We start from the raw sequence: 27,702 nt of genomic DNA on the forward strand, positions 1-27,702 counted from the left end.
TTGACTATATCCATGCTTTGTTTCGGTGGCATGCAGTATGCTTTTTGAAGCTTAGGAAATGTTCTTCCTCATCCATGTAGCTTAAAATCTACCAGCTGGGTGCTCTTGGGTTTCAGTACTGGCAGTTCTTCCTTTTTTTGCCTTAGTCATTTGGTGGCTGTGCTGCTGCATTCTTGCAACATTCTTCAAAGCAATAAACTTCCTCTAAAGAACTAAGGAGCTGAGTGTCCCAGGCCTCCATTTTATACAGATGCACATGTATTGGAAGGAACTTTTGTTAAGTTATTTTAAGTTTTAGTCACTAAGCATATGCAATTTCATTACCTTGCACTATCAATCATGTCAATAAAGATGTCACAGATGTTTGTTGTATCTGAAATTTTTTATAATTTCTGGAATTTTTTTCAGTCTTATTTGTAGAAATTATTACATTTCTTGTTCTTTTTTTAAATATTATTTTTGATGCATTTATATTTTTGTATTAATTTTTACCTACACACTAGCAAAGTAATTTCTGCACTCATTACTTGTTAGTTTCTTACGCTGACTTTGTCCAGAAACATGAAATGTGCTTTTAGTCATTATTGTTTTAAGAAGCATATTGATTAAAAAAGAAATTCCAGCCAAGAGTCTGTGAAATAGTAATAGATTTGGATGTTTATAGGAAAATAAAAATTTGAAATTCCTTACTCAAAACATACTGCATACAATAAAAATATCAACTAGCATGTTTAGAAGATTTTGTCATAAAATACAGTGTTATAGGCATGCTCAGCAATGAGGAAACCTTTTGAGCTGTTTTTGTAACAAAGAATATATGGGGAGCTAAGTAAAACAGCTGTGATACAGACTCACAGTGACACATTGCAGGATTAATAACTGTAGACTGAAGTTCAGTCCCTTCTGAAATTGTGTGTGAGAGAGACAATTGTTTGTGTGCTTGAAACTGGAAGGTTTTATTTATTTATTTCAATTTCTTTTCTTTTCTGCTTTTCATACAGAAAATAAAAAAAAGACCCTTTGGACTTGAAGCACAGACCCCAAGCAGCATTCTGATTTGCCTCACTCAAAGTCCCTACTGTATTTATTTTCCTGAAGCTTTTTTCTTTCCTTTCTTTTTTTTTTAATAAACACTTATAAAACTATATTGCTTGAAGTTGCTATCCCGCCAAAATACCTGTGAAATGCTTACCTGCCTTGAGTACCTATGTTCCCTTGCTCCTCTGTTCATTTCTTCCCTGGTTTTTTATTGTAGTGTTATACTTGCCCTTCCTACAATCGTTTCTATATTTCTAGAAATGCATTGTCTTGTTTATTTTGCAATTATGTGGAGACTCGGTATGAGACAGTGCCTGACTTGTGTGCCAATTTCCATGTGGAATACTAAGACTTCTGCCTGGAAAAATAAGATGCCATCAGGAAGTTACACTGTGAAAGAGTCATGGAATAACTCATCTAGGACTCCTGTCAGTCTTGATACTGTGTGAATTGGCTACTGATAGCTAAAAAAGTAGATTGAACCTTTGTGTGGTTAAAAGGGAGATCAGATTAAAGGCAATGATAAGTGGAGTGTGAGACAGTCCCTGTCTGCCATATAGGTGTAGTTAAAGGTGAATATATGGACAGATGAGTTAGCACCTTCTGGGGTTGAAGGTTTATAGAGACATAGCTTTAAAATATAGGCTAATAGGGGAAGTGTTACAGGGCCAGGCAAGATTTAATCCTGAAGAAGGCATCAGGCAGGGAGAAACTGTTCTGCACTGGAAAAATTTAGATTGCTCTTCCATAAATACTGTCTGATTAGCTAAAAGCAGCTAACACCAAACATCGCACCAGTGTTTTGAGGTGGGTGTACAATTAGATGTGGATGTGTGCCCTCAGTGTAGATGGTTTTATCAGATTTTGTTTTCCACGGCATTTTTCTGGAAATCATAGAGTGGCTTGCAACTCTATAATCTGTAACATTAGGGAGTAATTACCACTATCTGTTTTATTCTGTTTCTCAAGTCTTAAAATATGACCTTCTAGTAATACCTCAGAATAAGTATCACAAAAAAAGTCTGTTTAGTCTTTATTTTTAATTTTTTTCTTTTAATAATGTTTTTAGTTGTTAATTTTTTTCTCTATGTATTGATACACTTGAAAATACATTTACATCATTAGTGTTTCTCTTTAGCTCTGTTTTCCCCATCCAAAAAGCTATACTGATTTTTCCATCCTCACTTTCCTTTATTCTCTTTGATGAGAAACTGTCATTTGGATGAGAAATGATCTGTGCCATCAGTCAGTTTTCAGTTGTCTGTTTTTCTGTCTTCAGTAAAGAACCACTTTTTTTGTTAATTTTATTAATTCTGCAGTATCTTTTTTTGCCATATTTCCACAGATCTCTGATTTGATCAGTTGTCAAAATCCCTTAAAATAATGACACATAATTTTGCCATACAATCTATATTCCTTTACTCCTAAGAAGAGCAGTTCTGTTGGCAAGAGGCCCTACTACCCCCAGGTGTATTTTGTGGGCTAGCTCTTTGAATAGCTTGTTTTCCTGTAAAGTTTCAAAAGTAAATTTAAATACTTGAAATTCAATTTGAAGTTTTTACGGAATATTGCACTAACTTTTCTATAGCTATTTGTAGCTATATATGTTCTCTATATAATAATTTTAAATTAAATAGCTTGGATTTAAAGAAAATCCCAATCTAAGATTTTTAAGCACACCTGTATGTTGTGTATTTAAAACTGATTTAAAAACCTTCATACTCTTAGAAGACTGTCAAACAAATTGCCATTCTGAGGTAAAGTTATATGTCAGTGTCATGCAGTGTGCCATCCTGAAGTTATGCTGAGAGTGATTAATGTGTCAAGGAAAGCAGACATTTTTGAAGAGTTGTGTAAAGCTGTAAATACGTTGTTTTGTTCTTTACGAGACATTATTTGAAAAGCTGACATCTGTGTTTTTAATGTGTTTGGTTAGACTCTAGTGGTATGTCATGTCCTGATTAATTGAACCAACTTAGTCGGGATGTGTTGCAGGAATGTAAAGATTAAGACTGGAGATTTACCCCAAAATTTTATAGGAGGCATTTTCAGTCAGATACTGTTTTAAGTTAAGCTGACAAGGCATTACTGCTTACCCAAACACATTTTCTTTTGTGCCAGATACGAGTTTTTAATGCAAATGAAAAACACATATTAACTGGTTTGATGCTAAGTACCAGAACATCTGTTTAATTAACTGAGTTATCAGATGTGTGTGGAAGAGCTGTATTTTTAATATTTCTGCTTTTATGGGGCTGCTTGACAAGGAGGACATATACTGATGGATGTGGGAATATTGCAACAGTGTGTTGCGGGACTACTGAGTAAAATCCACAATCAGATTAGGAAGCTGGGTGTTGTAACTGCTGGGCATACTGTCTTCAAACACAGGCAGTGTAAATTCCAATTTTTCCTCCTTTCTTCTGCCCCGCTTTTGCCACTTGTTGGAAAGTCTTCTAAAAGTGGCAATGATAGAGTCTTCACTAGAATAAAATTTGCTGTGCTTTACTGTGTGGAGTTCTGGGGTGCACCTATGAGCAACGTTGCTGATGATATGTTGAGATGGCCCAGCAGAGAATAAAACAGAAGTTCATACTATCAGAGATAATAAGCAGATGGTTTTCTGTGCTGGAAGCAGTAAACACATTGCTTCTTACGTGAAGATCATTTTCTGTGGTTTTTTTTTTTTTTTTTTTGTAATGAAGATGCCACAGGACAGAAACATAAAGATCAAAAGTCTCATATTAGCAGAGATGTGAAGGAAGTATTTTATTGCCTTCACAACTTCTTAAAAGAAAACACAACTTCAGTAGTTTTCTTTACGAAGTGTCTTATTTACAAGGAAAAATAGTGTATTTCATAGCCTTATTCTGGTTGTCTACACCAGCAGTTTGGTATGCTTAAAATCTGTCACGAGTCCCTGGAGAGAGGTGGGATCCTTCAGCAAGCACTTCAGACAGCTGTAGGCTTCTGTGGTCAATCTCTTCAATCCCTGTTGAAACATCTTTTTCCGTCCCTTCTCTGACTGTTTAGAGGCTTTTGTTGCTTAATGTCATTTGGAGATACAAACTGGTCTGAAATGGTTCTAGATGCCTTGCAGGGGCCTGAGGATGAGTGTGACAGAGGTTCAACACAAGATTACTGGAGCTGCTAGTGCCACTTCCAGTCAGATATCATTTTAAACTGGACTGGTGATCCTAGTTCATGCTGATCAATATTCGTGAGTAGACCTGGTCCTTCGAATGTCTTGAAAAGATTTGGAAAACAGCTTTCATATTGTGATTTCAGCATTATTTTAGCTATGCTGGGACTATTGCTTGAGAATGAGCCCTTGGCATTTTTTGTAGACTTGACCAAAAAAATATTTCATTTACAGTTTTGAGGCAGGAATTTTCCATAAAATTTATAGAAATTCCCACTGGCTATACTTGGATGACAGCAGGAAACAATGTGTAGAACTAAACCTCTATCCCCAGTGCCCTAGAACACATAGACCTTATTGTAGTATTTTTATCAGATATTGGGTCTTAAATACCTAAATACAGGTATTTCAGATGTGTCAATTTATAATTTCTATTTAAATTTTGTATTTATTCCAAAAAAGATAGCACATATGTCCATAAATATTCTTCTGAGTGGTGCCTTGGTAGTGTTGAACAGTGAAAATAATTGTTACTGGAAAAAGAGTCTCTCTACACTGAGAGCCTCAACAATTTTCCAGATTGTGGTGGCATTTCAGCCTTTTTTTTTAATCATAATTAATATTCTTAGTGTGTAAATGGGCACCGAATCTATTACTGCTGAGACTGAACCCTTGTATTTTATATATTTTGGCCTTTGATTGTATTTGTGCTGCTTATTACATTTACAAAGTAAGGACCAAAGCAAGTGTAATGTAATTAGCACTGTTTGAATTGCACTAGCAAGTAATGGAGTGATTCTGGAATCTGACTTTTCAGTGTAATTTCCATAAATTTTGAATTGCTGTCAAAATTGTGACATATTGATAAATAATGTTTGTGTTTATGAACTGTGGATATATAATTATGGTAAATGGAAGACTTCAGTTTGGCTGTCTTTATTGAATTGTGTGAAGTGTTAAATAACAGTAGGTGAGCACCAGAATTCTTAAAAGAAGCTTTAGAATGATAACAGTATTTTTTTTCATTTCATGTCAATAAGGGTTCTTGGTGTAAGGTCCAGCACAATTCTCTGAGCAGAACTACTTTCCAGGCCATGGCACCATCAGCTGCCTGCCTTCCAACACCTTTCTGCATTTTTTTCTTCACTACAGTGCTCCAATATGATTTATTGCCCTTTTCCTGACTGCTCTCTATATTGTGCAGACTGTATCTCAGTATTTATACAATTTCCCTTCTATTTTCATATCCTGCATGCTCATACTGTACAATAAGAAGATAATTGAACTCATGTTGCACCACGTTTTATGTGCAGCTTTTTCTAAATGCTTTGTGTGCCTCTTCTGTTGAGATAAGTCTCAATTTTCTTCCTCCCTAATGACTACATTGAGGGTTTGGTAAGAGTGCAGTGACAATGCATGTGAAAGAGCTCTCAGTAACTGACTGATGACACTTCAGCAGCTAATTGCTCATATAATTTTACTTCATGAAATGGTTCATACACCTGTTTTGCTTAGTACATAACTTTGGAAATCTACGTGGTAAGTGAAGCCTTGCCAAAATGTATGAGCTATATTCCAAGCCTCACAAACATAATTGGAATTTCTAAGGCTCTGCTCTGAATTATTTCTTTTTCTCCTTTTTTTTTTCATTCGTCATTTTGAAAGGTAGTTTTTGCTTTCAGTGAAAATGACAGATGTAATTGCTTTCTAAAAAATCATCTGATTACTGTGAAATTCTGCAGAATTAAGAGATATGTTGGGTTCAGTTTTTGAAAGGAATCTAAGACCCACTGGGGTAAGTAACTTCATGAGAGAAGACGTGAAAGCACAAGGCAAAAAGTAGTCACCATTCGTCATTTTGAAAGGTAGTTTTTGCTTTCAGTGAAAATGACAGATGTAATTGCTTTCTAAAAAATCATCTGATTACTGTGAAATTCTGCAGAATTAAGAGATATGTTGGGTTCAGTTTTTGAAAGGAATCTAAGACCCACTGGGGTAAGTAACTTCATGAGAGAAGACGTGAAAGCACAAGGCAAAAAGTAGTCACTCTAGTGACTTTCACAGTCCATGCAGAGTGATAGACCCAGAAATAAATCACAAAAAAAGATAAAAAGGGAACCTTAAAGATGGTGTAATTAAAGTTGCTGCTTGAAGCTGTAATGATCTGGAAAACCCACGTTTTGATGCCTATACAAATGATGCAGCAAAATGCCTAAACAAATGTTGTGTGAAACATACACGTGAAACAAAATGGTTTTTGAGCAAAGCAACTCTAAAGATTCTGCCAATTTCTGTATCAATGTATCATGTAACCTCCAGAAATTCATCTGGCTTCTCCCTGAATGTTCTGTTAGTTCCTTCCATGTCAGTCCTCTCCTTCCTCCACCACAGCAGCTTGCAGATTTTGAAGTTTCTCATTTTACTCTCTGGGTACAGGCAGAGCAGTAGGTGCCCTGTAAGAGGTGATGTGGACATATAGAGACAATGTTGATGGTAGTAACTTGAAACCTGTAATTCTTTCCAAACAGTTGAAAATTTGAGCTCTTTCAAAAATTGAAAGGAGTTTGTTCTGGCACAAAAACTGTGAAGGAATAAAACTGAAGTTTAGGAAGTGTCCAACCAATATGCTTTTCAGTAGTGCCATTTTGAGTGCCAAATTCTTAAGGAGTTCTGCTGTATCCAGATGGGGAGGCTGTTTTGTAAGGGACTGAAGGAGATGTGCTCACATTACTGTATTTATTGAAGCTTGTATGAGACAGACTGTAGCAGAGATTTAAGTGAGCTAAAATAGATGAGGTATGTTTGTGTTTCTGTCCTCTCCCGTCCCTTCCCTTCTTCCTCCCTTAACTTTCTCCCCCCTGCTCCTTCCTTCCCTCTCTTTTTTGCTAGCATACGAAGACCATATTGGGATAAGAATGTCAGAAGTCCTTTTAACATTTCTAGATAGTCTAATCAAATAGATTTTTTTGCAATGTCCCAAGTAAAATTACTGAATTCCATCAAGTTCTTGAGTATCTCAATACTCCCTGTAGTGAAATACAAAGGCTTCTGTCTTGCCAGTGAATTCACTACAACAATTAGTGGGTCTTTTTCTTGCTTATTTGCTGCAATTGTATTTCCTGCTAGGAGAATAGGTAGTGCTTTCCTTCTTGTCCAGTATTCCCTTTAAGAGACACATGAATAAATGTAGCATTTTTTTTATAGATGTAATTCCTTATTTTGTGTTGCCCTCTTCATTGAGGACTCAAAGTAAATAAGAGTTTCAAAAGGTTTAGTAGAACATGCAGTATACTTTAGCATATTAACCCTTTTCAATATGAAATGGAGCACAATTAATGAAAAATAAAAGATGTTTGGATATGAAACTTTTTATGAAACAATGTTTTATTATTTATCCCCATTCTGATTATATTAAATTATCTGTCCTTTCTGTATATGTGCTAATATTCAGAATAAATTTGTGTAATTTTCTGTATTGGCCTTAGAACTTAGTATGGAAGGGTTCTCTTGAGCCATTAAGGTAATTTTTTTACTACCCTAATTATAGTGTCGTATTTTTCTTTGCAATTACTTTAAAAATTATTTAAAATCATAGCTGGATTTAATTTACATAACCCTGTTTTTATTGCCAGAAGTTCTGTATCAGTTTGTGTGAACCTGTGAGGAAGAAGTACATCTGAACCTTGACACTGATTTCTCTGAAGTCAAGAACAGTCATACCTGGAAGTAGATTGTAAATTTTAGATTCATAAATGTTACTTTCCTTCAAAGTATGATAAATTTTATACTAGATTCCTTTCAAATAGGGATTTAGGAAATTCTGGTGTGGTTGCCAGTTTTTCATGTACACACATTGGTTTTCCAGTAGATTTTCCTCTGGTCTTCATATAAGGTATACATATTTTTTATGCATAGGGCTTAATGTTACTCCTTAATGTCTTTGTATGAGCAAAACTAAGAAGGATTTATCCAACAGTTATATTCAGCTTAATCTGATCATGTTAAAAATAAGTATGCCTGCTTTTTGAGAAGTCTCATTTTTATAGAGTTAAAACTGAATATAACACATTACTTTTTAAATGTTCTTACTGATCCCATTATTTTTTCTGTGCATTTTACAAATAGGATGTGATGTTTTGAGTATGCTTCAGGCTTCAGTAGTTTGTATAATGTTCTATTTTCTGCAGCAAAAGCATGTCAAGGTGATCTCTGTGGGTGGTTAATATTTTCTGCAGTTTATTCTTCAACCATGAAAATATGCAAAACTGAAGAGCTTGGTGGTATGTCATATGTTCAGGTATAAAAAATATATATATTTATATATATTTAAATTTTATCATCATTAAAAATAACAGAGAAAACCCTACAAGTGTAGTAGCAAATACTGTTTGTTCATGGATGAATGCAGCATTTGTCACTCCTAACTTGTGTTTGTGGTTACGCTGGTGAGCAGTTCTTGCAATACCTTAAATTGTAGGGTAAGAGTGTTGTATAAATGGAATATTCTAAAATGTAATGCTCAATATCATAGGAGATCATAGAATATGGGATAAATGTAAAAATTACAGAATGTTTGCATTTTAGCAGAAATTGTCTTGATTTGTTTGACAGGTTTTAGTTGTTCTTTTCTGTATTTTCAAATATAAGTACTTTTAAAAATGATTACAGAAAGCAACAGTAACAACTCTATAAAAGGAATGCATAAATATTGTAACAGTATTTCAGTAGGGAAGGATTATTATAAATCTGATTGTTAAAGAACTGAAACAGGTAAAAGTTGAATGTAAGTACTGCTCACTATGTTTTTAGCATTGTTACAGTAGTAACAAGAAAAACTGGAAAGGAAAATATCAAATATATCCATATAAATAAAATGCATTTGATTTATAAAAAGGTGATGTCTAAAAAGCTAATGAGGATTTCAATTAAATGCATCTTGTTTTTTTCTTTCAAGACTAACACAAACATATAAGGAAATTAACTCTTAGTAAGAAATAATGATGTGCATTTTGATTGCTGGCTGATTCCATGTTTTATCATTGCTTCTATCTTTCTTCTGGTTTTGTTTAGTTAAGCCTCTGTCTCTGGGAAGTTATGTTTCTGCTGTTTGTATAGCACATAGGAAAAGTGGGTCTTCAGTTTTAAATGGGAACTCTCTCAGATGGGCCTTGATAAGATTATCTTCTCTGATACAATGTAATGATCCAAAATGTATCTGCAGCAGAGATATTTTCATATTTCCCTTCCCATTCTTGGCAATTTGATTTACCTCAGTAAAAGGCATCAAAAACACATTTGGAGTGACTCCAAACTCAGGGTCTTGGTTGTTGATGAGAAATTTGTTCTTTTGGAGCTCGAGCAATGTGTAGAATCTGTGATTCTCTTTAGTGCACACCTCAGGGCATCATAAGGAATACCATTCTAATGTTCTCCAGCAAGAAGTAAAGCAAAGCAAGAACTTTACTGTGCCAGAAGAGTTAATTGGGCTCTAAAGTAGCTGCAAATACATCAAAACCAGAGACTGTGTTCAACTTTCAGGTGCTTATCTATAAGAAGGTGGCCTTTTTAAGGACACAGTTCTCAGAACCAGTAAGAGGAAGCTGAGGAAGACATCCACCTTTATTTTCTTTTTTTTGGGAGGGGTCATTCTCTGCACAACCCTTTGACTTCTCAAGGCTGCGGGACAACTACTGCTACAACTACTGTTAAGACACCTACTGTATCTTAAAAGAGGTTAATATTGATTGTTCTTTTCTCATTCCTTCTTCATACCGTAGGTAGAATGGGAAATTTTCTGTAATCCTACTTACTTCTAGTTCTAGTGATAAAACTCTAGGAAGAGTTGGGTGAGGTGTTTGTAGTCTTACGTTGCTAATCCTATAATGACCATACCAGTCCTGGTTCCTTAAACATATTTACCTTTCATAGAACCATAGCTCTTACTGCTACTCTTTGGTCTGCAGTGGGGAAAAGTTGTTGTAATAACACAGGGAATGCTACAGGGGTCCACAAAATAAATATCTTCGTGTAAAACAGCAAAAGATGTTGGTGTTAGAGACAATGTTACAGTCGGGCTGTGTTTTTAAGGTGAAGCCAGGTGATCTGTCCCTGGTGGGAGGCAGCAGCCACTTGGCTCCCCATGGTTGAAATGGATAGTTGATATTTGTCTGTTCTCTGTTACTGAAGTTTATAAATATATTTTAAAAAGAAGCAAAGTTTTGCTTTCAATAGGAATTTGATCATACCATCTAATTTGAGTTACTTCACGCATCTGGTGTGCTGGTGTTGTCATATTTTGTTAGCCATGATGACAATTTTTATAGTTATCTGTTTCATTTTTGTGAGAAGAGTGCAGATACCTGTTACTGAAAGGAGCCCCATCCTGCCCTCTCTGATAGTGGTGAATCTCTACTGCTCCCCAGTCCCATCTACGTGTCCTGGGGGCAGAGGTTTCATTGAACACTCATCCTGAGTTCCTGTTGGAGTACATTGCCCAGAAGGCACTTGTAGAATATTCTGGTGGAAAACATGTATTCAAAAATTCCAATTACGCTAGATTAGTTGCTTCTCTTTGTGTTACAGCAACTGTATTATTTCTTCTAATTTACAGTAAGTTGGTTTGTTGCATCATCTCCATATATCTTTCAGTTGCCTCCTGTTCAGAGAGACTACACATGGTTCCATAATACATCTGATGATGATGGATACTTCAATGAACAGCAAAATATTTCTGTCATGAGCACCACGATGGCAGCTGCAGATTTTTGTCAGTATATTATTTGATTGCTTTTCTAATTGCAGAATTGTAATGGCAGTTAGAAATGCAAAAACATTTTGAGTCATAACAGCAAAACTTATCTCAGAAATTCCCGTTTGCAAACACTTCTGACTTGTGTCAGGGTTTGCAAACTTTGGGTGCCTAAACAATTTGGGTGCATAAACATGCTTTAGAATTCAGTAAATGTGATGCATGCTAAAATTACTGATCTGTAAATGGGAATGAGTAGTCCATTAGCTGTATTTGCCATCCAAGGTTTTTATATTATTTGCAGCTGGTGGGTATTTCCATTCCATCTAAGCAGTGATGATAAAGTATGGTGGAGAAACATGAAAACAGAAGAAAATATATATTCCACTTGGATGAAATTTTTATAGGGAAGGGTGTTTAATAATTGTTTATACCTGATATCTATGGAAATTTTGGAATTGATAACTTAGCTGTTAAATGAAACAATAGTACCATACTTTATCTTCCACCTAAATTAGTCAAACAATTCAGGTCCTCTGTTGCTTTGTTATTTTCTTCACATATAACACAGAGGTATAGAACAATAAACTTACACTTTTGTTGAAATTAACAGTTAATACCAACCAAAATCCTTCTATCTTACATTCTGGTGATTGAAAGAAAAGAAGCAGAATTCACCATTGGAATTTGGTCTGAGTTTATTGAGTTCAGCAATGAAAGAAATGAAAATATCTTGCAAATATATATATATGGTTTGCTGTGTGTCAGCGAACTCTGTTTCTATACCTGTCTGACCCATGAAAAAACAAAGTTAGAATTATCAGATAAATGTGTGTGTTTTCTTTTCAATTATTATTAATTAGTATTAGCATGCATTTTGTATTAATTTGTTTGGCTAAATTTTAATAAATCATATGGAGAGTGTGGTAGCAGGAAAGTGGTTTATAAATTCATTCTAAAAGTGGATGAGATGCAAAAAGAGCAAGGTAAGTATGGAATTCTTTGGCTAAACATTTGAAGAGCTTCCAAATGTAAAGATTTACTTGACCAGATTTAGATGTTGCTATAATTGCCCACTACTGAAGCCGTGCAAAAAGAATGTAAAATGTGCTGATGGTAGCCCAGTAGCTTTATACTTGACAGGGTGGGCTTTATAATGTGTCCTGCAAATCTGAGATAACCTGAGAGGTCATCTGTCAGATATGAGACAGGAGACCTGCACTCTTCTGAAGTGACAGCTGCAGACCAGATGGGATTACCTTGGACACTGTGGCAACTCTGTAGAGCCTGACACATTTCAGGAGTAACCAAGAGAAGAGATTTTTTTTTTTTTTTTTTTTGTTCTTTGCAATATGACTCCTAGAAAGTACTTTGAATAAATGAGGAGCAAGATATTGCTTGTTTGTCTCAGGCAAAGAGTTTTATTACAATCAGTAGAGTCAATAGAATGCTGAGTCAGAGAAGCTGAAAAGATCCCAGTTTTATATTTATTTCTCCTAATAGCATATCTATTGAAAAGTGTGCAGTCAGGGTGGAGTCATAGATATGACAGCATTGAATGAATTCCAGCTGTGGAATCCATAAATAAAGGAATTTCAAAAGTGCTCAGTTCTGGTTTTAAATCTGTTCTGCTGAAATCAATGGGAATTTTGCTATTGAAGGGTAGCCTAGTTACATCAGTCCTGAGCTACCCTGAAATTTTTTTCCATGTAGTCACATTTGCTAAAGGACCTCTTACAGTATAGTGTTTAATGGTAACATCACATGAAATTAAATTTATTTTTTGTATTTCACTGAAAAGTTTCAATTGCTTTAAACCAAGGACAGCTTAAATTTCCCCCAGGCAATACACAACACAAGGCCTTTCTAAGACTGCTGGCAGGCAGTTTTCAAAAGGGTCCTTTTTGTATTATAGTTCAGGGCAGCAGGATCATTTTTAAATAAATGCTTCTTGACATCAGTAATCCATGACTTTAATCTCTTTTACTTTACCTTTGACATCAACATATCGGTGCTTGTTTTCACACACATTTTAACAATTCCACTGTTTATTCTTTCATTATTCCCATTAATTTTTGTCTTCTTCTCCTTCATCTGTGTTTCGTTAGTTTTTCCTCTCTTCTGCTTTCATTACTTAACTCTTCAGCTGCTTGTGTTTATCCTGTTAATCAATGCACAAGACCCAGGAAAAGAGACAGGTGGAAAAGCTGCTGCTGAGTAACATCTGAAGTGCATGTGCTGCAGTGTGACAGATCATCTGAGGCCATTGAATATCAACTTACTTGATCTTTTTAATTTACTGGAATTATACATTTTTCCTTGTGCTTACATGGTCACATGTGCACTCAGAGCTCTCCAGTGTGGTTAAAATTTCCAACCCACAGCACCCAGAAGTGACACACTTGTCTGCCAGTTCTTTTACTTGTTCTTTTCTTCTTTTCCCCTTCCACCAGCACATATCCTGGATTTCACAGCTTGCTCCTACTGTCCTCTTGCTTATGGCACTTAACTTTTGTTACCATTTATCATGTTTTCCTTTCAGTTTGAACAGACATATTTTTCCCATTTCATTTGCTAAATTTACTTGTGGAGCAAGAAAAGTCTGTTTCTTTTACTAAAAGGGCTTATTGCACGTATCAATTGCTGTTTGTTGCAATGGGATTAAAATAAATTCTTTGTAACCTAGTCTTTTTTGGAGAAAAGTTTCAGTGACTGTGGCAATATTTGAATTCATTACAGAAACAAGTCATGATCATGTAATTTCTGACCTGTTTGATTTGTAAGTTTCAAAAATCTTTTTTCTTGGGATGCTGTTATGTACATTGCAGTACAGGAAACACTTTTGAAGCATGTTATCTTGCGGACCATATATATTTCAGTGGAAAATTGTACGCTAAATTGTGTTTTCTTAATTTCACAGTTTAGGGCTATCAGTTTCCAGAATAAAAGCATTAAGTTTTCACAGTGTTATTGTACATGAATGTCCTTCAGAGTATTGACAAAATGTCCAGTGCTATGATTCTGTGGGGTCAGTAGGTCAGTGTTGGGGCTGGCTGTGGCCAGCTGCTTGCTTGTTCTCCTCCTCAGTAGGACAGGAGGGAGAAAATAGGGTGGCAGAAAGTTCACGGGTTAGGATTAAGACATGGGAAATTGCTTACCAGTTACTCTTACAGGCAAAACAGGTCTGACCTAGGAAAAATTGATCTAATTCATTTCCAATTAAAATATATTTTGGTAGTGAGAAATAATGAAAGCATCACTTTCTTCAAGCAGCACCAGGTTACCTTCCTGCTCACTGACCTTCACTGGTGTTCTCAAGCTGTTTCTCACCCCTTTTCCCCCCCACAATCCTCTGCCTGTGTGCTGGTTTTGCCCTTTCCTAAACCTCTTCTAGCTGAGGCTCCACTCTGTGGTGGGTGGCTTGGAGTGGCTGGAAGCAGCCATGTCTCTGACAGAAATTTCCACAGGATACTATAAAGTCAATTGTCTTAAATTAAAATTTGTTGACTCTGCATTAGCCAAAGCAATTAAAATTCCTGGCAAAAGTAATGACATGATACCTTTTTGAAGTAAAGTTCTTATCTGCCAGGACTGTCTTACCCTATGCATTTCATTCATTTCTCTTTAGAAGAAAATATATGTTAATATTTTTGAAAGAAAAGCTACATAATTTAGCTTATCAATATTTTACTGTATTTATTTTATATTGAGTTTGTATGCCTGAAGCTGTTTGTAAGAGGGTAATTTTATTCATGTGAAATTGATGGGTTGAAGAAAGTCACAAGATAAGCATAAAAATAATAAATGTCCAAGATAATTTACTGCTTTTAAAAGACAAAAGCTATCTACATTCCCATTATGTTTTGATTTGTATGTGTCAGATAGAAGTTTTATGTTTCATGAGCAATGAGTACATCATACAGTGCAGGAGGTTGTTAAGAGAATTTTGTCATTTATTATGAAAGTTAATGCAGAAATGAGAACTAGTATAAATGCCTAAATTAACCTGAACCCATAATTTGTTAGAAAACTGCTGGGTTTTTTCAATCTGTTAAAGGGATTGAACTCATTTGTTGACCCTTCATAGTTTTAGAATGGTTTGGCTGGCAGGGACCTTGAAGATCCTCTACTTCCAACCCCCTGCCATCGACAGGAACACCTATCCCTAGACCAAGTTGCCTAAAGTACCATCAAACCTGGCTTTGAATATTTCCTGGAACAGGGCAGCCACAAAGTCTCTGGGCAACCGGATCCAGTGTCTCATCCCTCTTGCAGTAAAGAGTTTCTTCCATATATGTAATGTAAATCTACCTTGTTTCAGTTTCAAGCCATTGCCTCTTGATGTATCACTACATACCCTTGTAAAAAGTCCCTCTTCAGCTTTGCTTCTTTATGAACAAACACATTTTATTGTCTTATGAAAATGAAATATTTGATCCCTCTTTCTTTGGATTTTACCATTTGGTTTAAATCACTAGGGTAAGGTGTTTTCCTTCTTTAACAGTATTGTCCAAAAGGTAATTAAAAATAATTGTAGAAGATACCATATATTTAGTGTGAGATCACCTACAGAATCCTACTGAGTGTGAAGAGTTGTATTGAAGTTCTGCACGTGTGTGAGGTGGTTTCCAAAAGTTGCAGGCAACATTTGGATCCTGCATACATTCAAACTTCATAGAATCATAGAATGGTAATGTTTGGAAGAGATCTTCAAGATTGTCCAGCTACCATTCAGCACTAGCACTGTAACCCCTTAACCACTAAACCACATCACCCAGTGCCAGACCCAAATCTCCCTCCAGGTATGAGGAGTCAAGAACCTCCCTGGGCAGCTTACTCTAGTGCCTGAACATCCTAACAGCTGCCTGAAGTGAGGTTGTGGCCATGTGGGTGTCAGCCTCTTTACCCAGGCGAGCAGCAACAGGACTATGGGAAATTGCCTCAAGCTGCACCAGGAGAGGTTCAGGTTGGACATCAGGAGGAATTTTTCATGCAAAGGATGTCCAGGATTTGTAATGAGAAGAGAAGTGATGAGGGAGTCACCATCCCTAGAGGTGTTCAGGAAATGACTGGACATAGCACTTGGTGCAATGGTTTAGTTGTCACGGTGGTTTAGTTGGCACAGTAGCGTTTGGACAAAAGTTGGACATGGTGATCTTGGAGATCTTTTCTAACCTTAATAATGAATCTATGATATCCTTATGGGAAATACTGCAAACTGTCATTTATTCTTATTCCTAACAAATGCTTAAATTTTTAGGGACCTCTTTTTTTTTTTTTTTTTTTTGTCCCATGTGGCTTAGTTTCTTTTAGAGACTTCAGGTAAGAGAGCTTGTGAAATTATTTTTGGAAATACATGACTTACAAGGGGATCTCCATTTGTCCATGTTCTCAGTAACTTCTCAAAAAAACTGAGATAATCCAAAGTGTGTCTTCCATTTCCATACTGGAATGTTGATTCCTGAACAACATGTCATTTATATTGACATACACATAAACTTTATTGTAGTCTGTAGAAAGTTGTCTAGTGTGCACTCCATGTGTACTGATCTGGAGCTTTCTGGAGCTTCTCTAGATTTTTTAGGATTGATTTCATATTTGCCACCTTTGTTAGATTTTAAGGCAATTTGAAGCAGGCATTTTTCTATTGTAAGTTCAGAAGTTTCATACTCAAGTCCCTTTAGAGTTGTTGATGGGATACACTCGAGTCTAATAACCTGTTAGAGCTCAGTTTGTCTTTTTTTTCCTCATGTTCTCTAATGACACTTAAGTTTAAGACAGATCCTCTCATGTATTTCTCTGAGGAGGATGTCTGGCCTAGTAACTTCTCCAGTCTCCTCTGGTGTGTAAAAACCCCCAGTTTTTTAGTGGCTCCTGCTTTCTGCCAGCCTCAGCAGAAGCCCCTAGATGGGTGTCTGTGAGAGGCTCCTCACCAAGCCTGATTCTGACCGAGCCTTAGCCATCTCCACTGTGTGCCGGGGGCTGCTCCCCTCCCTGGCCAAGGGCAGCAAGGTCCTGCTCTGACCATGGACAGCCCCCACAGCTTCTGGCCTTGCTCTTCTCCCTGGCCAAGGGCAGCAAAGTCCTGCTCTGACCATGGACAGCCCCCACAGCTTCTGGCCTCCAGCCTGTAGGGAGCTGCTGGTCCCTGCAGGCCTCTGACCCTGGACTGTGTTTTATGTTTAAGCCTTCCAACGATTACAATCCTTTCTGTTTTCCTTACTTGGACATAATTTGAAGCTTTGACAAGAATGCTTTTTTCATTCTAATAGCCTCCTTCATCCCATTTGTTCATGACAGCTCCCTTCTCTGGATTTTTTCAGTCTTTTTTGGTAGGTTGTATGCATTTCTTTTGAGCTTGCAAAAGGTATCTTTAATCAGTCTCTGTGCCACCTGTAAAAATGTGACTTTTGCAGACGATTCTTTTTTCTTCCTTGTAACAAGCTTACTCATTTTTATTCAGTGACCCTCTTTGAAATGGTGGTAGAGGTTTTTTGGCTTTTGTTGCCCCTTCAAGGGCATAGATTCTAATCTACATCAAAGCAGTTATTGACTGTGGCTAGAAATTTACTTTGAGTTATACCCTGATACGTCATGTGCTTGTACAGGACAGGCAGAAATATCCAACAGCCCTAATATTTATCTGCCACACTTCCAGGGACATTTTTCAGTGTTATGAAGGTGTTCTGTTTCTCAGGTGTCTTTGGGAGTTTGGTCCAGAGTATGACTTATATTTATAGCCTATGTCTTTCTTGATGTCATCTGCCTTGGCCACTGCTGAAAGGAGTCTCTGGGTTGTTCAACATGAATGGACTGTTAACTGCTAGATGGATCTGGTAACCATGAGCACTCATTCTCTAATGAGTAAAAAGAAAGCAAAAAAAAAGAATCCTTGAGCTTGCCTGTGGAGGGATAGAATGTAAGAAAATGAAGATAGTGCAGAAGGTAATCTTACACCTGAGGAGTTGCAGCTGTACTAATCACCAAAGATTAGGAACAGGCCTGCCCTTAATAGGCCACAGCTGTGTCCAATAAGATGAGGAGTGCTACAGAAGGGTTAGCTGGGTGAGATGAGAGTTGGAGTTTGTTGGTTGTGCTGTGAAGTAGGAGTGAGTGCTGTGAGGAGTTGCCCATGAGAAATCACTGAGAAGGTATGGGAACTTTGCAATAAGATGACAACACTTGCCCAGTAATCTGAAGTCCATATCAAAATACAGCATAGCTGAAGACTTACTCTGCTTGCAGGGAGGACTGGCATATGTGTAAGAATTTTCCCTCTGCAGACCAATGTAGCTCTGAATGAGAAATCAAGAAGCAATGATGGAGATGTGTGATCAGGATCCTCTGACCTATCACTCAGGTCACCAGGCAGGGTCTCTGAGAAGAAACCAAGGACATAATTCTGTTCTAATTTTGTTCTTTACAAAAGACACAATTAATGAAGTCATGTAAAATTTTGGGTTTAGGATAAGGACCTCTGCAAGGATCCAGTCATCTTCCAGACATTTAGTTTGTGACAATTATCAGTAACTAACTGTGGTGGTCATATCAGTATTGAAGCAACCTCCTGAGCAATGTAAGCAGTTCTTGAAGTGCCCAAACTGAGGATGTGTTAGGGCTATGGAAGCCTCAAGGAAGCTCTGTGCTGATGAGGAGGTGACCTGCTGTTCAGCCAGAGAAGAAAACATACACTTTGAGATGCTGCAAACAGTCAGTTAACGGAGATAACAGCAATTGGTGGGACAACGTCTGTCTTTATTTTTATAGCGACATTTTTGGCAGGAGATTGAGGCTGCGTGGGTAGATTATCTCGTAACTTCTTTTTGTTTGCCTGGTTTGTGTTTGTTTTTCCCCCCCCTTAATTTTTTTCTCCATGGTTAGTTTGGCTTATTTATCATGATTTTTTGGTCTGTTTTCTTGTGGTCTTTAGGAGCTTGAGGAGTGTGTGTGTGTTAGGTTTCCTGTTCTGTGTTGTTGGTAAGTGTGGGCTTCACACAGTTTATAGTTTCTTTTTCTCCATGAAAGATGTATGACTCTTTAATTATCTATGTTTTGTTGTTGGTTTTGTTGAGTTTTCAATATATTTATTTAGACAAGATTTTTATTGGTGGAAAGAAACAGGAGGATCTAGGCTTCCATATGCAGCTCCAGAATGATGGTATCATTGGAATAAACTGCTAAGTGGCAGAACAACTAGAAAGTTGGGATTTAGGGATGGATTGATGCAAGCTCAGGCAGAAAAGGGGAGTGAGGGTTGCCCTTTATTTGAAGGAACTGTTGGAATGCATGGGATTCATGTGTGAAGGTTTTGATTCAATATAAGAGAGAAGATTTTCAGTAGAAGGATGATTATGCAATGGAAATGGTTGCCTAGGGAAGGAATCACCTTTCTTGAAAGTTTTGGAGGTGCATCTGTCTAATGTAGAAGTGACCCAGTCTGAATTCAGATGCTTTATGCAGCTGTGGCTTGTCAACCACTCTGTGAGTGGGAGAGTCTATGATATGGTACATCATGACAGAAGGGTCAGGTGATTTCAGATTTATGTCTTAGTAGGTCATAAATCTATACATATGTCTCCTTACAGGAACAAACTGTATATGTTAGACAACTCAGGATGATCACCCTATATGTGCACTTTTGAGATACTACTTTCTAAAGTGGTTCTACATTCTTATTGGATAGCATTTCTGAATCCTTTCTAATCACATCACAGGAGAAAAAGGAAGAAACACATCATAATTCTGTGAGTAATTCACAAGACTGCAGTGCTATTGTGTTAGTGGTATTGTAGAACAAACTATTTAGGAATAGTTAATTGCTTTCATATTTTTGTTTACATTCTTCTCCCCCAATTAGTGTGGACTATTGCTGTTTCTTATAATAAGAAAATTCAACAAATGGAAATTGGCTTTTCTCTGAGTTGTCTTAGAATAAATGATATGTTTTCAGAGGAAAGACAGACATGCCTGAGGATAAAGTAAGGTATGGTATCTGTGCACACTGGATAGAAATCTCTATAAATATGATATTGGTATGGTACATACTTAAAAGATTAGTGTCAGCACAGGTTATCTATCATGTAGAGGCAAGTCAAGCAAGTTAGACCTGCCTCAGGGATGGTTTAGCCTGCATATCCAACTATTCAGACGACATTGCTGTGGATATTTTGGAAGAAAAGACTGATGGATGATTTTTCCATCACTCCAGGCTTCCCATTCATTAGTACTGTCTCCATTTTCTCCCTTGTGCTTTGATGGGTACAGGTAATCAGTGCCCTGTTAATCTTTAGGATAAGTAAGATGTAAATGGAGTAACATCTCCCTCCCAGCCCCTCTTCCCCAAGAGGAGTTTTATGCAACCTGTGCATCAGCTGCACAGTGGATGGAACACGCTGGAAGTAGATGATGCATTTAGTCCATGTGGACATTTTTCTGTCACCGGACAATTTCCAGGGCATTTAATATTAGATTTTGAATTATTTTTTGTAAATTTTATTATTATACTTGGCTTACTTCTTTGCACAGCTACAGGTTCTGTGGATTAATGGAGTATGTGTGTTTTGCATAGGAAATTCCATGTTGTAAAAGTTCAAGAATAATTTTTGTGGTATAGAATATAATGTGAACCTTTATAAGTACATAGCACTGAAAAATTTGGAAAATATGTAGTTGGGGAAGCTTGACAGCTCAAGAATCATATAAGAATTCATTACTTTCTCTGTGCCACATGAAAAAATATGTTTCTCCCAACTCTACAGAGCTTCTATTTGGACCCACTGTTAAGCCAGCCTTCGTTTGTCTAAGTAGTAATGTAAAATAGCATGTAAAAATTAGCTGATGAGATCATGGTAGTATGAAAGTCTTTTCATTGGTTCATTTAACTTTGGACTGATTATAAGCATAACTACTAATTAATTTTGTGTGTTCTTGTTAATTATAATGACGTTCAGTAGTGATCATCTGATTATGAGCTTCTGAGTATCTTGCTATCACAGAAATGTGAATTCCTGGAATTGGGAAGAAAGGTGGTGTCTGTACTATTTGCAGTTCTGCAGTTTATAAAATATTCTTCAAAAATCTTATTTGTTGTAACTTAAATTAATGTGTTTAAGTAGTTTAAATATAATTAAAATACATAGTCTGACTGCTAGGTAAATTCACACTTTTTTATACTTTTGCAAGATATACATTATAGATTGTATGTAAGTGATGTATTTTCAAATAAAGTTCAGGACCCATTGACATAGTGCAATTTAAGACTTGCTTAGAAGTCCTGCTATGAATTAATGAGGTTTTTTTAATTGTGTGAGTCCTATATGATAGAGAGTTGGAAGGTTCAGATACCAGTGAATGTTTGTCTTTAAAATACTAGACAGTCTCTTTAGCAAGTCATTTTTGCTTTAGTGAAACCAGTGGTGACTTCAATCCAATTGATCTGATTCAAAGCAAGTGTACCTAATAGTAACTATAGATAACCCTCAGCGAGGTTCTAAAGTTTTCTTGCATGCTTTGGTGAGCAGTGCTTCATTAGAATATTTTCTACAGATACCTGCTTCAAGCCGTAATGCGGTTTGAACCATTTTTACTACAGAAGAAATCTGAACACGCAGGTCTTACCTGAAATAGTGACACATCGTGGCAACTTGAGCTATCAAATAGGAGAACTGCTTAAGTGCTGTAGTGCATTTGGTGGGATTATTTACATTTTAAAAAATACCGAAGACCACCAGTAAGGCAGGATAAAGAATAAAATCATGTAGTCTCAAATCAAAATATTATCTTAGAGGCAGTGTACAAACATATAACAGGTAAACTTATCCTAATGATTTGTGATCTAAATGTGGAATAAGCAAAGAGGTGATGGCAGCAAATAAATGAATGAGTTAAATAGCTTGCAGCACATGGGATTGTATTTATTTAAGTCAAGTTTCTAAGTCTTCATCCAGGAATGAATTTGACTTTCATTTTAATTAAGTATTCTAGGGATTTCTGACGCAGCTATGACAATTAACATTCTGTCAGGATGCTTTTAAAGCTTCGCTTAACAAGGTCTGTGAATTTGTAAATTTTTAAGGCTAAGATGGAATTGTTAGATGTTGGAGAATGGGAACATATCTCTGTAAGCACTGTCAGTAGGGGATAGGTAAACAATTAAAACTCTACCTGCTGGGGCCCAAGGGATGGAGTCTTGTAGCTCAGGCGGAAGGTAGAGAAATGTTGGTGTTAGACTGGAATGATTCAGATCCAGGTTTTAGGATGCTAACAAAAATTAAAACAAATCAGAGTTTATAACAAAATATTATTTTTTAGGACTCTTCTGCCTTTGTCAGGTAAACCACACTGAAATGTGATATAAATGAAACAGAAGTCAATAAGTAAGATTCTAAAGATGAAAATTTGCATAGTTAAAAAGAGAATTGGTAGGTAAGACCTGTTATCTGTCTGTGGCCTGTCACGCCTACTTTGTGCCATCCTCACCAATTTAAATTTTTCTTACTGATTTCTGAAGAAGTATAGAAATCCAGAAATAGACCAAATAAAATTAAAATCATTGAGATTAATGACTGTGGGTTTTTTTCATATTAAGACTAATTACCAAAAATACTATAATGAAAAATTTCTTCTGAAAAGGCTTTATCTCAACAAAATGGGTCATATTTTGGTACAAGATGTCATGTATAATAACTGACTGTCCTGGCTTTATTTCTGAGCTGAAGCACTATGTGATGTTTGATATACTGCAAGCTAAGAAAACTGATGATTTGAAAGTATTTCAGTTTAATGGAGTATAGGGAAAAAAACGAAATACAGAATATTCACATTTGAGGCTTACATATTATCTGTCAACAAGATGTAGTGTTGAAGAAATAACTGTAATGTGTATTTAGGTCTAGAATTCAGGTGCACAAGAAACTTCAAAGAAGGAGGCATAGCTATTTAGAGGCAAAGCGGCAACCTTGAAATGAGAAGTAGGTCAGTGAGAGGAATGCTTTTCACTCAGTTGCTTGGACATTTACATTGTGGATCCAGGGTGATCACATGACCATCAGGCAAAGTTTCATTGACACATGTTTTACTTTCTGAAAACTTCTAAAATTTGCCACCCACCTTCACCTCCTTGTATTTGCCTTAGGTTCCTTACCTGTTTTTTAACATTTCCTTCTCTTTTTTGCTTTGTATTAAGCTCATAAGATATCCTTCTCATTTCCCAGTGCTGTCCTACTGTGCAGGGGTTTCATGTAGTGTTTATTTCTCCAGCCTGTCATTCTTTGCTCTCCCTTCTTCACTTGCTCTACTACAGAGGCTGCCAGGTAGCTTTCAGTTTTCTAGGAACTTCGACCTTCCCAGCAGGTTTTGTTACACTCTACAAACAAAGGAAGCAGTTAGAGCTGCAGCTCTTTTAAATGTCCAAACATCTTGTAACAAAGTGTGTATTAATAATGCCAGTTGGAACACAGATTTTTTTTTTTCTTAAACTGTGGGAAAGCAGTCTTTTCTTTAAAAAATTTTACATTCATTTTACTCTTCAGCCTGCTTCTGTCTGACCTTGTCAGTAAAAGAGAATTGCCAAGAGGCACTATCGAGAGGCTGGTAGGATCTACTTCAGAGATAGCACAGTTTCAGGCATTAAGTCCATGTCTATATCAGTAAACTAAACATATTTTTGTTTTTGTTGTGTTTAAACATAAACAGACTATTTGCCTGGAAATATTTTCATGTCTCTGCCACAGTGAATGTCTTTGCAAACAAACATTGTTCCAGAAAATTCCCAGATATTTATTTGACTACCTCCATTAGACAATTTTTATGGAACCCTTCTGTTTCAGAGCATATGTGGCTATGCTACATAGGTGTAGGATTATCCTACATAGATGGAGGATTATCTCTGCCAGTTGATTTCAGGAAAGAGAAATGTGCGCAAGCATAGATGTAATCTAAATGTTCTACAGACCTGTGTGTTCTTTATTTCTTCTGCCTTGTCCAACCTCCTTTTCATTGCAGTCTTCCAGTCTCAGCTTCAAAGCTGTTGGTTTTTTTTTCTTTTTGTCCTTCCTAACATACATACATCCTTTTGCTTGTCCTTTTGTCCTTCCTAACATAGATACAGATTTAAATTTTATTGGCATGCTGTCTCCCAGCTTCTGTCCCTTCCTTCAGATGACCCTGTGGACTTACTGGTAGTGATATTGTGTGCAGTGCTCTGCCTGAAAGAAACTACTTCAGGGAAGCCTTTCTTTTGTTTGTCCTTGGGTATGATAATAATAAAAATAGAATAAAACCACAGGACTAGAATTTGAGTGATGCCTTAGCTGTCACTGTGCTGCATGGAAGAAACTTGGTGAACAATTCTATTTCTTTGTGGACTACATTTAATCTCATTACTTGTTAAGAGAAAAAATTAGAGGGAATGATAAGGCCAGATTCTATGTTGGTTTTGTTAAATGATTCTAAATAGCTGTAAACATTTCTCTGTTTTGTCAGGATTGTGGTACTAGAATTGATCTTGGACATCACTTCAGTTCAAGGTTGAAGTTAAAAGGTCTTTTTGAGGCTTAGAAGAAGCAGGTGAGTACAAATCAATCATCACAAATCAAAGAGAATTTTTTTTTGCAATTTCCTTTTGTCCTGGAATTGCTGTTCTTGCTTACCAATCCAAATTCAATGAGCTGGTCTCTGCTTTCCCTGATTCACTGAGATGTATGACTGCTTGTGTTATGACTAGATAGCAGACAATATCTGATTCATTTAGGATATCCCTACATACTTTTTCAGCTTCTGCCATGGAAATAGGTGAAACCATGGTTCTGTCACCGTGGTCTCTGGAACTCTGGAGTTAACTTACACTGTACAGTTTCATTACATCAGCTGTATTAGGAGTATGGTAATTAGGCTAATTTGTTTTGAAAATTGTTTTAGACAGTATTTCTTGTGAAAAATAAATTTTTAAAGGCAAATAAATACATTATAATAAATAGTGAAGAATCCCTGAGTTTGGATATTCCTAATTTCTTGAAACTAGGATGATCTCTATTCATTTGGTACCAGGATTTCCATGGTGTCAAGGACCATGGGGTCAAACCTTATTTCAGCTGCTGTGTGTGTTAACAGGCTGAACCTGCCTGGGACAGCACTGTCAGTGGTTACTGTGCCACTGGGGCCTTGGCATCCCTGCGCTGGATACCTTGCTTTGCTCCAGACCTTTCTTCAGTGAATCGTGTACAAGTGGCTATCAGGTCTTTTTAACTTAGACTGGAAAAGGAGATCCTGAAGGAATTAGTGTAAGATGAGAACTTAGCAAGGCAGTCACATTTATTTTGGGGTTTTCACAATTGCTATTGCAACAAAAAAAAAATTATGTTGAGTGTTGCAGTTGTTCATATTCTACATTTCCTATGGAGGTGTAAAATTTTTGAGAATATTCTCAGAACTTTTCAAATTCAAATTTTTTAGGCAATATTTTTACATACAAATGGCAAAATATGGTCATTTTGGCCTGATACTAAATTCTTAAGATACAGATTTCAACAGGGTATGACAAACTTACCATAATAGCAGCCAGACCAAATTCTTCTGTGTACACCAGGATGTAGAAACAAACATGTAAATACAACTAATGTACCATGTGTAGTAACTGCTAAAGTATTACACAACATTCTGATATACCTATCTACTCCATAATATACCAATATCCATCTTAATGTATTGATGCCTCTGAAAGGAAAGAAAAAGAACCCGTTCCAGAGGAGTTAATGATGATGACAGTAATTAGTCCTGAAACTATGTTTATAACAAGTTTTTTGACGTTTTACCCTCTGTGAGGAAGAATAGCCCTTTGTAACATAGTTCAAAGTAGTGTTAAAGAAGACTGTTCTGGTATGTGTTTCACTGTGACTGTCTTCACTGGGTAATAGGAAAGGAAAATTCCTTTATTCCAGTTTAACTTCAGCTTCTTCCAAGGAGTTAAGGCACTGGCTGGAAGGCTACAGTATGAATATGGTGAAGCCAGTAAAAGAAGGAAGGTTTGGTGTAGCAGTGTTGTACGTCCAAGGATATACAGGAAAACTGTAGATATTACTGGTATCATGTGCAAACCTTTACATGACTATATTTTAGTATGTAGTAATATATTTATTTGCAAAACAGTGGGGTTTTTTTTCATTATTCAGTAGAAAAAAAAACAGTGAAAAGTATCAGATTCTTTGCTTTCTATGTAGCAATGGAAATATGGCTGGATTTCTGTGACATATTTATTTGTACTTGCCTGAATGGTGTAACTTGTATGTAGTTATGTTAGATAGTTTTTTGATAGTGTCAGTATTTTGGAAAACTGATAGAAACTGGAGTTTGATAGAAACTGTAGTAGTTGAAATCTGTTGAGTCAACAAGAGTGTTTTTGTTTTTAAAGGATATTTTCTGTGGAAGCTTACTATGTTCTGACAAATAATGGCCAAAATGCAGTGTAACTGAGTTGTGCAACTCTGATATTTTGGCAGTATAATTTTCTTGAATTCCAGTATGTCTGAAACTTAAAGCATATGAAAGAAAGTAACTGCTGTTCTGCTTCCTCCATTATTTTCTTCCATAACTTTAGGCTAAATATAGTCTATAAAAATGCTTTCTGTAAAGGAAGCCAAAATCTTTTTGGCCATTTTAGTATTGGTCTCTATTTCTTGCAGTATGTGAAAGTGGAGCAGTAATGTTTTTGCAGTCAACGAGGAAACAGTAGTAAATTCTGAATGCTAGTTCTTCAGAATGGTATTTAGAATCCATAGGTTCTTTTATGGCAGTATATGGTGTCTTCGAAGTTATTGAAAACTGAGATCTAGTTATAAATGTAGTGATAGATATGCGTAAAAATACAATTGCGATTATGAATAGGATTTTAATCAATAGAGCAAAAAAACTGTTTGGTTTTTGTCCTCTCAGTAGAACACTTAACTCTATAGGAGTAAGTTTTAGAAAAACTGAGACAGCTCAGAGAAATGTGAAAGCAGGGAAAACATGTTCTATTTTCTGACTGATGACTTAAATAGACAGTTTTGAGACTGTTAGTGATACATTTACATCTATGTTCTCTGAGTTACTTAGGCTTTGAAAAAAGGCTAAATAAATGCTGGTGTTAATGATTATTAAATTGATCTAGCTCTTCTGCATTGTCAGTTTGGAGGAGACATTGTGCTCATTCAAGTTTATTTCTGGTACTACAGGAAACAAAAACTTGAAACATCACAGCTCATGTACATGTATATGCATGCATTTTGTATACTATGAAATATTTAGTCTGTATGCATATGTTTATTTTGTAGAGGCCAAACATAATTATACTGTTAGGTTAGTACAGAAGAATGTCTCATGTAGGTATCTTGCATCTGCATTGAAAGTCTCTCAAGAGTTATGTAAGGACTCCTTGCTGATGACCATGTGGGTGACCAGCATGTGAAAGATAGGATGTTTTCCACTGGCTGCATAATGGACTGGCATTAACTTTGTCCGCAAGGAAATCTAAACCTTTCACGTCTGCTCAGAAGGCAAAGGAGTTTTAATACTTCTGTAAGTGAATGATAGGGTGGTATACAGCATAATGCTGAAAGAGAAGGATGGTATCTGGTTTGCAAGAAGTAATTAGATGGGGTTTGATGGGCTTTGTGTTTAATATGGTTTCTAACAGGAAGAATCTGAAACGTAAACAGTATTTTATGCTTTAATGGAATTGTATTAGAACAGTGACCCTATTTATTTTAGAATTTTGAATTATCGTTCCAGGGTGATTTGG

The 27,702-nt window shown here is 36.3% G+C and overlaps 1 protein-coding gene across 1 annotated transcript in view; it reads left to right on the forward strand.

Annotated features, from left to right (window-relative positions):
• Positions 1–27,702, forward strand: part of FOXP2 (forkhead box P2) — a 349,338-nt gene that overhangs the window by 33,637 nt on the left and 287,999 nt on the right. Inside the window, 1 exon segment of the mRNA XM_005420925.2 lies at positions 24,411–24,494. The gene's annotated coding sequence lies outside the window, so the exon portion shown is untranslated.

This window comes from Geospiza fortis, unplaced genomic scaffold, assembly GCF_000277835.1.
Source record: "Geospiza fortis unplaced genomic scaffold, GeoFor_1.0 scaffold195, whole genome shotgun sequence".
Classification (NCBI taxonomy): domain Eukaryota; kingdom Metazoa; phylum Chordata; class Aves; order Passeriformes; family Thraupidae; genus Geospiza; species Geospiza fortis.